This window comes from Gastrolobium bilobum, unplaced genomic scaffold, assembly GCF_033153095.1.
Source record: "Gastrolobium bilobum isolate Gb01-03AN ecotype WA unplaced genomic scaffold, APGP_CSIRO_Gbil_v1 utg41764, whole genome shotgun sequence".
NCBI lineage: Eukaryota > Viridiplantae > Streptophyta > Magnoliopsida > Fabales > Fabaceae > Gastrolobium > Gastrolobium bilobum.
In genome coordinates this window covers 1-15,376 of record NW_026899294.1, presented here as the reverse complement: position 1 = coordinate 15,376, position 15,376 = coordinate 1, and the positions used below count along the sequence as shown (strand labels likewise).

Genomic DNA, 15,376 nt, shown 5'->3' with positions numbered 1-15,376 from the left:
TATGTTTGTATTTGATGTAATGATATTTGTATTTGACTCATCTTAGTTTTTTGACTCGGAAATTATGCTCCCTAAGTCACACTCCCTTAGTGGATCAGTGTAGAGTGGAAACCTAGGGCAAAAAACATGGGTAATTCGGATTTGGGGTCCTAAACCAACAATTTAGTCGATTAACCTGTACTGGTTTAGTCGACTAAATTGTTGGTTTAGGACCCCAAATCCGAATTACCCATGTTTTTTGCCCTAGGTTTCCACTCTACACTGATCCACTAAGGGAGTGTGACTTAGGGAGCATAATTTCCGAGTCAAAAAACCCATGTGTACATTAAATTCCTAAAACCAAGTCGTATGTTGTCATAACGTTTGTTTACGGTTAACAATACAAGATGTAGCCTTTTTGAACACATGTACTGATTTGCTGTGATGTGTTATGGACGAATGTGACCTGTTCAATATTGTTTTGTGCCGTGATGATCAAATTGCTAAAAAGGTTCCATTCATAAGTTATACAATATTGAAATGGAATTAAATTCATTACACAACATAACATAGATCCAAAAAAAATAACAATTCTGCATTCATTAAAAAAAGTTACATTACATCAACGACTTAAAGGAAATACATGAACAAAACACAATAACATGATGTACACCCTAAATCTACTCGTCATCCCCGTCTGTGTCCGTCTCCGAGTCGTCCTCATCTGACACATGACCCCCATCCCTTGCTGCCTCAGCTACCTGACCACCTCTTGCAAGCTCCAGACGAGCAAGCCTGTCTTCCACACCCTTAAACCTTCCCTGTATGTGTCTAAACCTTTCATTCCCTTTCTTTCTCCATTTTTTATGTGCCAGCGCCATCTTTCCTATCTTCTTTGTCATTGCATTTATGCCCTTCATGACATCACGCAGTGAAAATCCACCTTCAGGTTCAGCTATCTCCTCAACCTCAGCCACATCCTCCTCCTCCTCCTCCTCCACATCTGGCTCAACAATATGGTCATCTGGGGCAACATAAGGAACCTCAACCTGGGGCATACCACTAAACTCCCACACACCCGATCTCGTGTTCTTAGTAATCTTGCACTGCTCCAATAGACGCTTTCCGAACTTGCAATTATAGCCCGTGGTCTTCTTCAACAGCTCAGTCTCCATGGGAACACCAAAGTGAACCAATATCCTCTGTACCAGACAGGCGTATGGAAGATGACCCTTATGTTTGGCCTTAAACATAAACCAACAGATATAGTGCCTCCAGTTCACCATCTGGGCATGTCGGATAGCCCACATAATGGGAATGTCATGTTCCAACACCCTGGAATGATTAAAAGATCGCGGAAACAGAACGTGGGTGAGGACATAGTGTAGTATACGGGACTCCACAGAAAGCAACCCCACCATATAGTGCAAGTGTTCCCCACGGACTCTTCTCTGCTCCTGCACGACATCCTCTCGTACATATCCTGGAAGTACTACACCACTATCAGCGTCATACACCACAGTCTGAGAAGAGTCAAAATCATAGCCGAGTATCTCCAACCATGCAGGTGCCGTCATGATGATCTCTATTCCACAGACCCTCGACCTCAGCTCGCCCTGTACGTAGCTGAGGTTATGGTAGAAGGCCCGCACCATAAGCTCTGAATACGGACATAGGGTCTCGGCCAACACCCTCAGATGTGCCGCCTCCAACACCCCCACAATTTCAAATCCCTCCTTATCAAAAAAGGCTGTATCCAAAGATTTTGGAGCACATAACGGCCGGTTCAAATGGTCACGTACGAATGAAGCGTGGACGGCAGGGTCGTCCTCAAACAGATACCCATACGGGAGGTCAACAGTATCAGGCTCTTCGTCTTGTCGCCTTGACGAAGAAGGCCGCTCTTGCCTATGCTTGGTGCGTCTCTCAAGTGACTCATTGCCCTCATCGCTTGGTCTTCTGCGGCTCGTCATTTGTTTAGGGTACCTACAATGAAACATGTCAGCATTTAACTATATGAAACATGTCATGATGGTAATGAAAACTTGCAACATAAGCGCTGTAAACCAAAAGCAAACTTTTGCCCCATACAAACTTTTCAAACAAAAAAATTCACACAATGCAAAAAAATAAACCTTAGTAGATTAGGGTTACAAAACCTACAACAAACGCTTTGATTAGAGTTCACAAATTCGGACAACAAACAAATACAAAAAATTCCTAAACCTAAAACACAATGCAAGTTAAGAAACCTTACCTATCCTTCAGATTTCACGATTTGGACCAAATTTGGGGGCAATCCACACACCTAAAGGAAGGGTTTGGGGCGTTCTTCAGCTGCTCCTGCGGATTTGGGGTTTGGGCCGCCTCCTTAGTCGATAAGGTCATCATACTCCCCCTCTGCCGAATGGGGGGTTTTTAAAAAACAAATCCGTCGATATTTAGTCGACTAAATATCGATACTTAGTCGACTAAATATCCCAAAAATGTAGTCGATTAAGATATTTTTTAGTCGACTAAATTTGCGGAAGTCCACTTTCTGAAGATTGACCATTTGCTCGACTAAAACCGCAAGGTAGTCGACTAAAAGGGGCAGGTTGGTGGATAGTTCTTGATCAGGGGCAAATTGGTTATTAATTAATTAATGAGGGACAAAAGGGTCAAAAAGCCAGAATTTTCATCTCATATCATAAATAAATCAAGTGTGAGACATTTTAATATATAGGGAAATCCACTCTAACGGTTATATACAGAGACCATTTTCTTCATTTTATTTAATGGTTTTGATTTTTGAACTTCGGCTCTGGTTGCGCTCTATTCAAGGCAAGTTTGAAGTTGGTTATAAAAACGTAACCAGAAAGAAAAACGTTTGGTGAAAAAAATTCACCTAAAATCTTTTGCATGTTCTAGAATGCATTCATCCGAAAGTAATTTTACAAGTGTTCAATGAAGGTTTGTTCTGATTGTAGGACGCAGCGGCTACAATTGACCCTATATTTTTAATTGACAAAAAATGAAAAAGAACTTGAACATGATGGTCTTTAATTATAAAGGTCATGTTATAACACAAATCAAGTATATTATGAATCAAAATTATATTCTATTTTTTACCGTAATTGTGTGCTAGTTATTCAAACATTGGCTAATTTCATCGACTGATTTGAGAAACAGATAACATCAATTAGTTTGGTTTTTGAAGGGAATTACTGTTAAATCAAATATTGTATTATTGGTACCGAGTTTATTCCATTCAAGGTAGTAGATATATATTATTTGGTTTTTGGCTTGTAACCATTCTTCTGCGGGCATATGGCAATGCTCTGGAACCTTCGACCATGCCACCTTTGAACCTTTTCTCCACCATGACTTTTCTTCGAAGCTCAGATTCGGAAACTCTATGATTGCCCTTTTAACTGAGTACACAAATTCTGGACGTGGGAAACACAAACTAAAAGAAGCAAGAAAAGAATTGATGTCTCATTTACGACGTCAACTATGTAACTGAATATCGTCACAGTGAAGGTCATGTTTATTCTTCTAAATTCCGAAACGTGATTTTTGTAGATTGCATTAGGTGTTTATTGTTAGGCGGGTCGAGGGAGGAGCCCGTGGCAGAAGACACCAGTTACATAGCAAGTGAGTCCGACATCACATTTCAATTCAAAATTTTAAGACATTGAGTTCATGGGTTCATCCACTTATATAATCTTCACTTAAGTTATTACTAACCAATGTGAGACTCATCACACTTGAATATCTCAACATTTATGACTTCCAATCAATGTCCTCAAGTCCTTCCTTGTGGTAAAGGTCATATCTTTGAAGATAGATAAGGAAAAGAGACGCGAATAAACAGTCATTTTTTTTGTCTTTACCTGTACCATACAACGAAGTTATATCTTTGAAGAAAGAACCCAATATACTATAGCAGTCTTTGAAATACTTCCTTGTAAACTATATTAAGGGTACTATTCGTAACGCAGCCATTTTCATCAAGTATCAATATCTTCAATCCATGCTTACTCTTTACTCTAGACAGTGCCACATATAATTGCCCATGAGTGAAGACAGGCTTAGGGAGATAAATTGCAACATGTGAAAGTGATTGTCCTTGACTCTTGTTGATAGTCATGGCAAACGATACAATCAGGGGGAATTGTCTTCTTTGGAAATTTACAGGAAATGTATGACTCGATGGGCTCATCGTCATTCTAGGGATTAACACAGTTTCCCCTATATTGCTTCCTGTAAGTACAATTGCCTCAACAACATGATTCCCTAATTTTGTAATAAGCAATCTCGTGCCATTGCATAAACCTCTCGACTGATCAATATTTCTTAATAGCATTACTGGAACTTTAACTTTCAAGATTAATTTATTATCAGGAATCCCTGAGCATGATAATGTATTTAAGATCTCAGGGGTGATTTCATCATCCTCAACAGAGGAAGTCCCACCTTGCTTAAGAATTTTATCCGAACTCAAAAAAGTCCTTTCTTCACCAGGAATCATAGACATTAGGTGCTCGTTTAGCATAGCAACATCGGACAATTTAGGAGTTAGAATAGCACGTTCTTTAAAGAAGGTCTGATCCAAAATATTATCCAAGAGATTCGGATAAACAAAATTAACCATATCCGACAGCGGATCTTCCGATTCTCTAATCAACAATTCATCTGGAATTGTTATAATAGATTCTCCATCAACATCATCTCCAAGATTACCATCCCCAACTTTAAGTAGCCACTCAGAAAATTCTTTTATTTCCTCTAAATTGTGAGCGCTACTTCCAGAATTAAGACGCATGTTCTTGGTCAAAGTTAATAAATGACAATGGGACCATAGATGAGAAGAATTGATGGTTGCATGAACTATATCTTGTCTGCTGCCATGAGGAATGACAGGTAATATTTGCCGAAAGTCACCTCCTAGAACAACAACTTTTCCACCAAATGGCATATCAACACAGCTTGTATCAGAAATTCTAAGAACATCTCTCAGTGTCCTATCCAGAGCCTCAAAGCAAAATCTATGTACCATTGGAGCTTCATCCCAAATGATTAACTTTGTTTTTGACAGCAACTCAGCTATAGTAGATTTCGGCCTTATATTACACGTTGAATCTTCATTGATTTGAATAGGAATACGAAATCTAGAATGCGTTGTTTGCTCCAGGAAGCAGAAGGGAAGCAATTCCGCTAGAAGCAACATTAAGTACGATTCCAGCTTTTGATCTAATAGATGCTGAAAGAGTATTCCAAATAAATGTTTTTCCTGTACCACCGAACCCGTATAGGAAAAATAACCCTCCATTACCTGCCGTAACTGCTGAAACAATTTTATCATAAACAGCTTTCTGCTCATCAGTGAGGGAATTAATTAGTCTTTTATGCTCCTCTTCCAAAGCAAATCTGTCATACATTAATTCATCCAACACTAATCGATTTTGCATATCAAGCAAAGTTTCACTATTGATGCGTGGCATTGACGGATAATCAGAGAGGCATTTCCCATTGCTCTGCAGTACCTTATCAATTTCTTCAAGAGTTATGTTTTTTATAGACTCTTCTGTAAGAATTGCATCTGACAAAGCATAAAATTCAAAGGAAAAAAAATTAAAAAATTAACAAAGATAAAGTAATCAAAGAAAGAAAAGAGAGCGAAATAAGTACTAAAGCATCATTTGCTGAATGCGGGCAAAAAAAAAACAAAATAAGCACTAAAGCAACATTTGCTGAATACGGGCAAAAAAAGCTAATAAGTACTAAGGCAGCATATGCTGATTTCGGTTAAACAAAAAAAAAATTGTATGAAATATTATTATAACACGTACCTTGACGTCCTATTCTTTTCCTATGCCGATAAACAACGTCGTCGGATAAAAATTTCCAACACTCTTCCCAAACTTTTTCAGGTCTGTTCATTGAGTTGGCAAATAACAACAGAGCAAACAGACATCTAAGATAAGCAGCAGATCCCCAGGAACTTGCCTCCTTAATTGCATCAATGTACTCATTGTCATCATCCAGAAGTCCTAAAGAATAGCACGCATCCTTAAATGTAGGAAAAACCACGCCATTGATCGTTCTAAGATCTTCATAACTGGTGCAACCTCTTTGAAAATTAAGCAAGGTGCGAAGATATGAATCTTCTCCATTATTGGCAGAAAAACGATTTATCCTTCCAATGGAAAATCCTTTTTTTCTCGGATTCCATTCATGCGTTTTTCATGCGTTTTTTCTTTGAAAACAAATTCAGTCGGGTACTCTCCATAAGTTAGATGCCTACCTTCTGGATATTTTTTATTTGCATCCATCCAAGACTCAAAAATTGACAGTCTAGACTCCGCCCTTGTCTTTACATCATACAACGAATCATTATCACTGAAAATAATGTTCTTTTCATTAGGCAAGTGAAATGGCAATCTCTGAACAGGGGGATATCTCGAATGAATGTCAAATCCAAATATTCTCCAAGCTGCTTCACATGCGGAGACATACCTATCATAAATAAATAAATCGGTGAACATTTAAGTTAATAATTTCTCAAAAAAATTGTGCCAATTTTGTAGGAAAGCAAAACACAATGGAGATTATTTTTAGTACCTGCAGTCATAAAACATTTTTATTTCATCGTCCGAATGATTTATGGCAGCTGTCACTCTGTCATTCCCTTTGTGGATGTATTTAAAAAGATATTTAATGGCACTTCTCTGGCAAGTATATTCAACGTTGATATGAGCCTGGTACTTTAAAAGAAGGTGTGCATTATAGGGCACAACATAACGATTATCAAGTTCAACACCATTTTTGTTCACAACTCTCCCATCATTTCTTCTCTTATAATGAGGAAATCCATCATCGTCAATCAAAGTACGGGAGCAGAAGTTTTTTGGAAATTTTTTTGAACACCGTCCGTCCTTCATGCAAGGAGATTTGTAATTTTCAGGACCACATGGACCATGTATCATGTAACTCGTGACAGCCATAAACAACGTAGGATTCGTTTCCTTGTCAGGTATCTCCGCTGAAATCAATTTATCAATATCAAGAGCACTTTCAGCTTTGCTTGAAGGGTTCAAGAATAGAAGAATATGAGCATGAGGTAGTCCGCGCTTTTGGAATTCGATTGTACAAACATCTGTTACATTCAAAGAATATAACATAAGTAATAATAAGAATACAACAACGTTATAGAAAGATTCAATGCATGACGTAAATTTTTTTGTATAAAATCCAGTTAACAAAAAGAGTATCAAGTTTATAATATACTTACATGCAATGACTCTGCCAAGAATATTTTCCTTTTTTAAATCATGTAGCAACTGGTCCAATTTGAACTTGAAGACTCTGCATAGAATATCAGGCCGATCTTCAGGGTTCAGCTGTCTGGCCCTAACAAATCGTGTAATTTCTGGCCACTTAGGATTGCAGGTAATTGTTATAAAAAGATGAGGATATCCAGCCCAACGGCAAATTGCGAAAGCATCTTTACAATTTTCAGCCATATCTAGGTCCGCCTGTGAATGAAGAAGGTATAATGATACGTTTTCCAGTGCTCAGTGCTGCATCTTCACCGCTATCTAATGAATGTTTTATATTTTTGTACAACTCAGCTCTCAGATGACTCTGGTTATATCGAATGAAATTAAGCCGTTCAAACTCAATCATAGTGTATGCATCAACCAGAAATTGTTGGAAAAGTTTCCTTGATCGATGTAGAATTTCTGATTCTCCAGATCGCATCTGAAGTCTAAACGAAAAAAATTCCTTCATGCTGATCATGGCTCTTGCATTTTTCCTACCACTGGATACAGTACGCTGGACATCATCACGATAACCGTCTTCACCGTATGGAAATAACAATGGATACTGCAAGCCAAGATATAATGGATGCTTCACATCGATGCGCTGCAATACTCTATCTTGTGTTTCAATAATGATATCCCTATCGCCCATAGCACTGTCTATATCTCCAACAATCAAAGCTGCCACTTCGGATGCTGTCGGAAGATTATAAACTCTTCCATCACTACCACGCCTTCGAATAAGCCTCAACTTTACACCATTAAAGTCATCTTCCTTATAACGGTCTCTAGCGTACCTGAAAGACTGAGCTATACTGTTGTGCTTATCGAACATCTCCTTCAATAATCGGATAATTTCAGGATCAAGCATATCTTCAGTACTGGTGGAACTGCAAATTTAATAAATAAAAAAATTGTCATTCATATTAGTCAACATAAAAAGATACTCCACATATGAAACATGAGAATTGGGTCAAAAAAAAAATATACCTTAGACAACCAAGTCTGTTGTCCACTTCATGCTCAGTGTCGTAAATATAAAGTTGAGCAAATTTTGGAGACTGACTATCAGCAGGCAGAAGACTGCCAATTAAATGATGAACTCTCCCCCCAACTCTAAAACAGTAAGGGCCAGAACCTTGATTTACTGATCCATCCACTTTTGCTCCAAAGGAGGTGAAGGAAAAAATCATATTGTACGCTCTAATATTTCGCAAAAAATGGCGGCTCGTCATATTGGAATTAGCATGCAATTGAAGCAATGTATCCGGAGCAGTTTTTAACAAAGGAAGTTGAACTTTTCCATTGACACAACACAATCCAAATTGCGGCATACTTGGGTTACGATCCCTCTTAGTTCTTTCTGCATACCACATTTGTGCTCCACAATGCTCGCAAACAAAAGTAGGATCCCCTGCGTCCCAATAATCTAAACATATACAAATATTTTTAGATTGAAATAAGCTTGGTTGTCAGACAGGAAGTTTTTTATTTGTAACAGCAAATATATAATTTGAAATTATAATTAAGACCTCCATTGATATAAAACGTGTTTCGCACATTGAAATTGTTTATATAAATATCTATAATAGAAAGAAAAAATGATTGGAAAAAAAAGACATGTGAACACAATTTTTTTTCATGTATTAGATGAACCAAATGAGCACCGTTTTCACCATAAATAGTAGACTATAAAAAAATACTTTGTAAAAAACAAAAAAAACTACATTGGCACATTCGAATCATCTATATCCATAATTGTAACACAAAGGATAACGAATGGAAAACTAAAAAAAAGAGGCCAACAGGAACAAAGAGTTGTGATTCAATATTTGAAAATTGAAAATTGAAAATTAATATAAAGACCTTGATGGATAGAGGTAATAGTTGGCACACTGGAGTCATTGACATCAGTATCTGTAACACAAAGCAAAAATGTAACAAAAATAACAAAAGACATTTTTAATATAAAAATATTTTTAACTGCGTATTAAATCGGATTTGTGCTCACCATATTGAGTATAAGTTGCAGACAAATGTTCTCCAAGATGATCTGTAAAAAATAAAAAAAATGGCACATTGGAATCATCCATATCCATATATATAACACAACAGGAAAACGTAATAAAAAAAACTAAAAAGAGAGCCCATCACGAACAAAGAGTTGTGATTTAATATCTGAAAATTTAAAATCGTTAGAAAGAGAGCCCATCATGTTCTCTTATTCATTGTTATCAGTATCTGTAACACAAAGCAAGAGGTAACGAAAATAATAAAAGACATTCTAATATAAATAAATTTATTCCCAGCGCATTTAATTAAGCAAATGCGCACCAGTATAAGTCGTAAACAACTGTTCTTGAATATGCTATGTAAAAAATCGGTGAGTATAACATTTATCATTCAGACATTTAATTTGCAATTAAACAATAGAAAATTGGAAATAATAAATTTAGAGAATAAACAACGCTCAAAATAATTAATTTACTATTATTTTTTTCCAGTTACCATTCGTATAGAAGCATTCGTGCTTGCATTTTAAAAATCCAATACAAACAGTGACAGGTGTTTAAACTCACTTTGTTGATCCAAATCAGCTGAAGTCGTACTTGTACCGTTATCATATGGGGAACTACATTGTATGTCACAGATAAAAAAAAAGGCTTTAATGAATTTATATGACGTCAACGAAGGAGGTGCATGTAAAAATATTTAATTACAACATAGTGTTCCCAAAAAAGTATTCACAGGTATAATGATACCGTGATATATAGTTTTCATCACTGAACGCAGTAACGGTTGAAAGCACTGAATTCTCACTGTTCACATCAATCCCTATATGAAAAAGTCCAATGCGGAATAAATAATATAGTCGAAATAATGGTAAGTGAAAAAATAGTTAATACATTACATATATTATCCTCTTATAATTCATGGTTGTAGTAAAATCAATCAAAGACGAATTACCTGTCAAGTCAAGCATCTTTGGTATATTGTTTATCTTGACATATTGCTTAGAAGTCTTCTTTTGGAACATGATACCTTTCCGCCTTGATCTAGCATTTTTGCTTTCTAAGAAAAAATAAAATAAAATAAAAACTTAACGGCAACCAATATAAATTTTACATTTTATTTCACAAAATTAAAATAACGTGTGTTGTAGAAAATGGTAGCTTATTGAAAAGATTACCTTGTGTGGATGAGAATGAAGACAGTCTCTAGCAATTGAGGAAGAAATATTGGATATCGAATGGTTTGTGTTTGCGTAAATACTGATTAGTTGGAAAAAAATATTATACAACATATGAAGCAGTTAAAAAAACTGCTCAATATGAAATTTAAACAATCAAACAGCAGATGTCAATTACCTGCTAACGCATGAGGGAGTCAATGGAGATAGATTTTCTACACAATACCAAAAATGTAAATGAGGTGCCAACATTATAATGCCAACTTTCCTAAGGATAGTGATCTAAATAAAGTTATCAGTTGAATAAGAGAAGGAAATCTAATCGCAAGCTAGTGCTGATATAATAATAAAACTCATATGTTGTTGTACAACCATTAGAATATGAGAATGTATTTACAAAAGAAAATAGTGTACAAAAAAAATAAATAGACATTGAAGTTAATTTCTTTTCACCTACTGTTAGTTATATCATCAAGAGAGCACCTGTTGCAGCTAAACTCATTCCGTTTACTGGTCATTTGAGAAATGCTGTATGTTTAAAAAAGATTAATAAATCAAGGATTGTTAGTCATTGTTGAATGAGATAACCCAAGCAATAATCTTACATGGCACTGGTGGAGGCAGAAAATGGAGTAAGATTTTCTACAGAAAAATTGAAAAAGTCAATTAGATAAGAACACAAATAATCGAAGTTCATTGAGGAAAGCCTTCGCACGCACCATTCAAAGGAAACGATTCCACAACGTTTGGCTGGTAGGAATTAGATATTATTTTATTATAATCACAACCACGTGGCATGCTATGCGCAGTACCAACTGGGAACAATACAAAACCGAAAAAATAATAAATCAAACTTCCAATAGTATAACGTTGCTAAAGCTGTCAAATTGGTATAAAAGAGTAACAAACCGTTTGTAATATTATGCAGTCGTTGTCTGTTGGAGCTTATATCATTCTGAATATTGCTCACCTTTGAAAGTCTACATGTTTTAAATATGGGGCAATAACAAAATCCACTAAAGAAGTTCCGCAGTTAAATTTAAAAAATCAACAAACCATGAATGACATAAATGACGAAATAAAATTACCTGCCATCGGTAGAGGGAGAAAACCCCAAAAGTTGTTCTACACAGCAATGAGTAAAATTAATGAGTAAAATTATTTAGTTGTGAAAATGAGAATTGATTGTCTGTTGCAGTCAACCTAGATGATTCACTCAGACCTCTGTTTCTTCTTTTCCTTGAAGGAGTATGGAATTCTGATTTGTATTTGCTCATTTTGATATTGTCTCCGTAGCAGTTTGGTCTTCAAATGATATGGTTTTTTGGTTTTTTAGCTCGATACCTTGCTGCAAGAAATGCAGTTTTTTAGCTCGATACGTTCAGGAAAAGAAATGCCAGAAATGCGTTGGGATTCAGTAGTTATAAAAATGTGAAGTTTTTGAATTAAACTGAATAAAGATTTAAAAAACAAAGATAACGACAAAAGAGTGATTCAGTAGTTATAAATGAGATTTTCATGGAATAAAACAGTCATTTGTTTTAATAACAAAACACTCATACCTGATTCCACTGAATCAAGAGGTTAATAAAAGATTCAAATTTAAAAATATGAAAATAAGGAACAAAGGTCGGGATATGTATAATTTTTTTTTTACTAATTAATTTTTTTTCGAGTAAATAGAATTGTATTCTTTAAAAAATGTGAAGTTTTTGAATTAAACTGAATAAAGATTTAAAAAACAAAGATAACGACAAAGAGTGATTGAGTAGTTATAAATCAATGAATATCCCATTTTTTTAACAGTCATTTCATGGAATAAAACATTCATTTGTTTTAATAACAATGAATATCTCGTTTTTTTTTCAAAAAACGTAAAGATTTGAATTAAACTGAATAGAGGATAAAAAAAATGATTAGATTACATGATCAACATCAATTATTATAAAAACAAAGATGACGACAAAAGAGTGATTGAGTAGTTATAAATGAGATTTTCATGGAATAAAACACTCATACCTGATTCCACTGAATCAAGAGGTTAATAAAAGATTCAAATTTAAAAATCTGAAAATAAGGAACAAAGGTCGGGATATGTATAATTATTATTATTTTTTTACTAATTAATTTTTTTTCGAGTAAATAGAATTGTATTCTTTAAAAAATGTGAAGTTTTTGAATTAAACTGAATAAAGATTTAAAAAACAAAGATAACGACAAAGAGTGATTTAGTAGTTATAAATCAATGAATATCCCTTTTTTTAACAGTCATTTCATGGAATAAAACAGTCATTTGTTTTAATAACAATGAATATCCCATTTTTTTTTCAAAAAACGTAAAGATTTGAATTAAACTGAATAAAGGTTAAAAAAAACGATTAGATTACATGATCAACATCAATTATTTAAAAAACAAAGATGACGACAAAAGAGTGATTTAGTAGTTGTAAATGAGATTTTCATGGAATAAAACAGAAGTTTTTTCTAATAACAAAACACACATACCTGATTCCACTGAATCAAGAGGTTAATAAAAGATTCAAATTTAAAAATATGAAAATAAGGAACAAAGGTCGGGATATGTATAATTATTTTTTTTTACTAATTAATTTTTTTTCTAGTAAATAGAATTGTATTCTTTAAAAAATGTGAAGTTTTTGAATTAAACTGAATAAAGATTTAAAAAACAAAGATAACGACAAAGAGTGATTTAGTAGTTATAAATCAATTAATATCCCGTTTTTTTAACAGTCATTTCATGGAATAAAACAGTCATTTGTTTTAATAACAATGAATATCCCGTTTTTTTTTTCAAAAAACGTAAAGATTTGAATTAAACTGAATAAAGGTTAAAAAAACGATTAGATTACATGATCAACATCAATTATTATAAAAACAAAGATGACAACAAAAGAATGATTTAGTAGTTATAAATGAGATTTTCATGAAATTAAAACAACGTTGTTTGGAAAAAACATACCTCTAAAACACTTAATCCTTCCCAGTTGGACTATAGGACGTTATGAGGATCGTGGTTGTCTGCCAAAAAAGATTGGACCTCATCCACATAATGCTCCCACAAAGTGCACTCCAACTTATAACCCCTACATGTGAGTTGCAGCAAGCACAACGTTAATACGCGTAAAATATAAGCTAACAGAGCTGGACAAAAATAATTCATTTAACTAAACATTTGTAAGTACCTCAGGTCGTCAAGCTCCAACACCACCATTTTTGTCTTCCTACCAGAAACCACACGATCACAAACTTTCCCAATTCCTGAGATTAAACCAATGACGTCTACAAAAAAAAAAAGCGCAGCAAAGAGTTTGTGAAAAAAATTATGCAATAATAAAAAACGAATACAGAAACATAAAAAACACAGTTAATGAAAAAAATAATGATACAGAATAAGATTACTCGTGACAAAACATTAAAAACACAAAACTATAACCGCAAAGAGTTTAAAAATAAGGAAATAGTCATGATACAGAATAAACCAATGACGTTTAAAAATTAAAAAAAGGCAGCAAAGAGTATGGGAAAAAAATAAAACCCGCAATAATTAAAAAAAGGATAACAGTGAGGAAGAATCTATTACCGACTAAATAAGGGGAGTCAGACGTTTCTTTCTCAATGATGTTATAATCAACAAAATCAAAATCACTCGCACAAATATCAGAAACAACAATCGATTTAACATCAGTCCTCAAGTTGAAAGACAAACGATATTGATGCTTGGTTGGCCTAAACACATCGCTATTGAATCCAACTCCAAATTTTTTTTATAAAATAGCACTCTCCTTCGTTGATTTTATTCCGCACCTGCAAGGTACCTTTGACAGTGGCGTGGATCCTACCACCCTACAAAAGAATGGAGCCAACTTATGTCAACAACGTTAACTAAAATGATCAAAACAAAGATGGAAGATTTTTAAAACACAGAACACAACCTGTTCATCCAATAAAACCATTTCAAGATTGTCCTCCAAATTTTTACGCTGAAAGTTAGGAACTTTCCAAGTCCGAACCACCTTCACCTTAATCCTCCAGTCCTCCTTGGCAGGATTAACATCCTTCAGAAAATCATATTTTGAACTCATATTTTGTGTAAGAAGAAAAAACAGAGAAGCAATCACCGACGTTGAAGAATAATGCGTATCAGGAATTGTATAAATGAGAGTGATTTATAGTTTTTGAATTGTCTTCTTTAAAAAATGTGAAGTTTTTGAATTAAACTGAATAAAGATTTAAAAAACAAAGATAACGACAAAAGAGTGATTCAGTAGTTATAAATGAGATTTTCATGGAATAAAACAGTCATTTGTTTTAATAACAATGAATATCCCATTTTTTTTTCAAAAAACGTAAAGATTTGAATTAAACTCAATAAAGGTTAAAAAAAATGATTAGATTACATGATAACCATCAATTATTTAAAAAACAAAGATGACGACAAAAGAGTGATTCAGTAGTTATAAATGAGATTTTCATGGAATAAAACAGAAGTTTTTTCTAATAACAAAACACTCATACCTGATTCCACTGAATCAAGAGGTTAATAAAAGATTCAAATTTAAAAATCTGAAAATAAGGAACAAAGGTCGGGATATGTATAATTTTTTTTTTTTTTACTAATTAATTTTTTTTCGAGTAAATAGAATTGTATTCTTTAAAAAATGTGAAGTTTTTGAATTAAACTGAATAAAGATTTAAAAAACAAAGATAACGACAAAGAGTGATTTAGTAGTTATAAATCAATGAATATCCCGTTTTTTTAACAGTCATTTCATGGAATAAAACAGTCATTTGTTTTAATAACAATGAATATCCTGTTGTTGTTTTTTCAAAAAACGTAAAGATTTGAATTAAACTGAATAAAGGTTAAAAAAAATGATTA

The 15,376-nt window shown here is 34.1% G+C and overlaps 1 pseudogene; it reads right to left on the bottom strand.

The window, feature by feature from the left end:
- Window positions 1–659: 659 nt before the first annotated feature.
- On the bottom strand, window positions 660–14,579 carry LOC133289254 (uncharacterized; annotated as a pseudogene).
- Window positions 14,580–15,376: the final 797 nt, after the last annotated feature.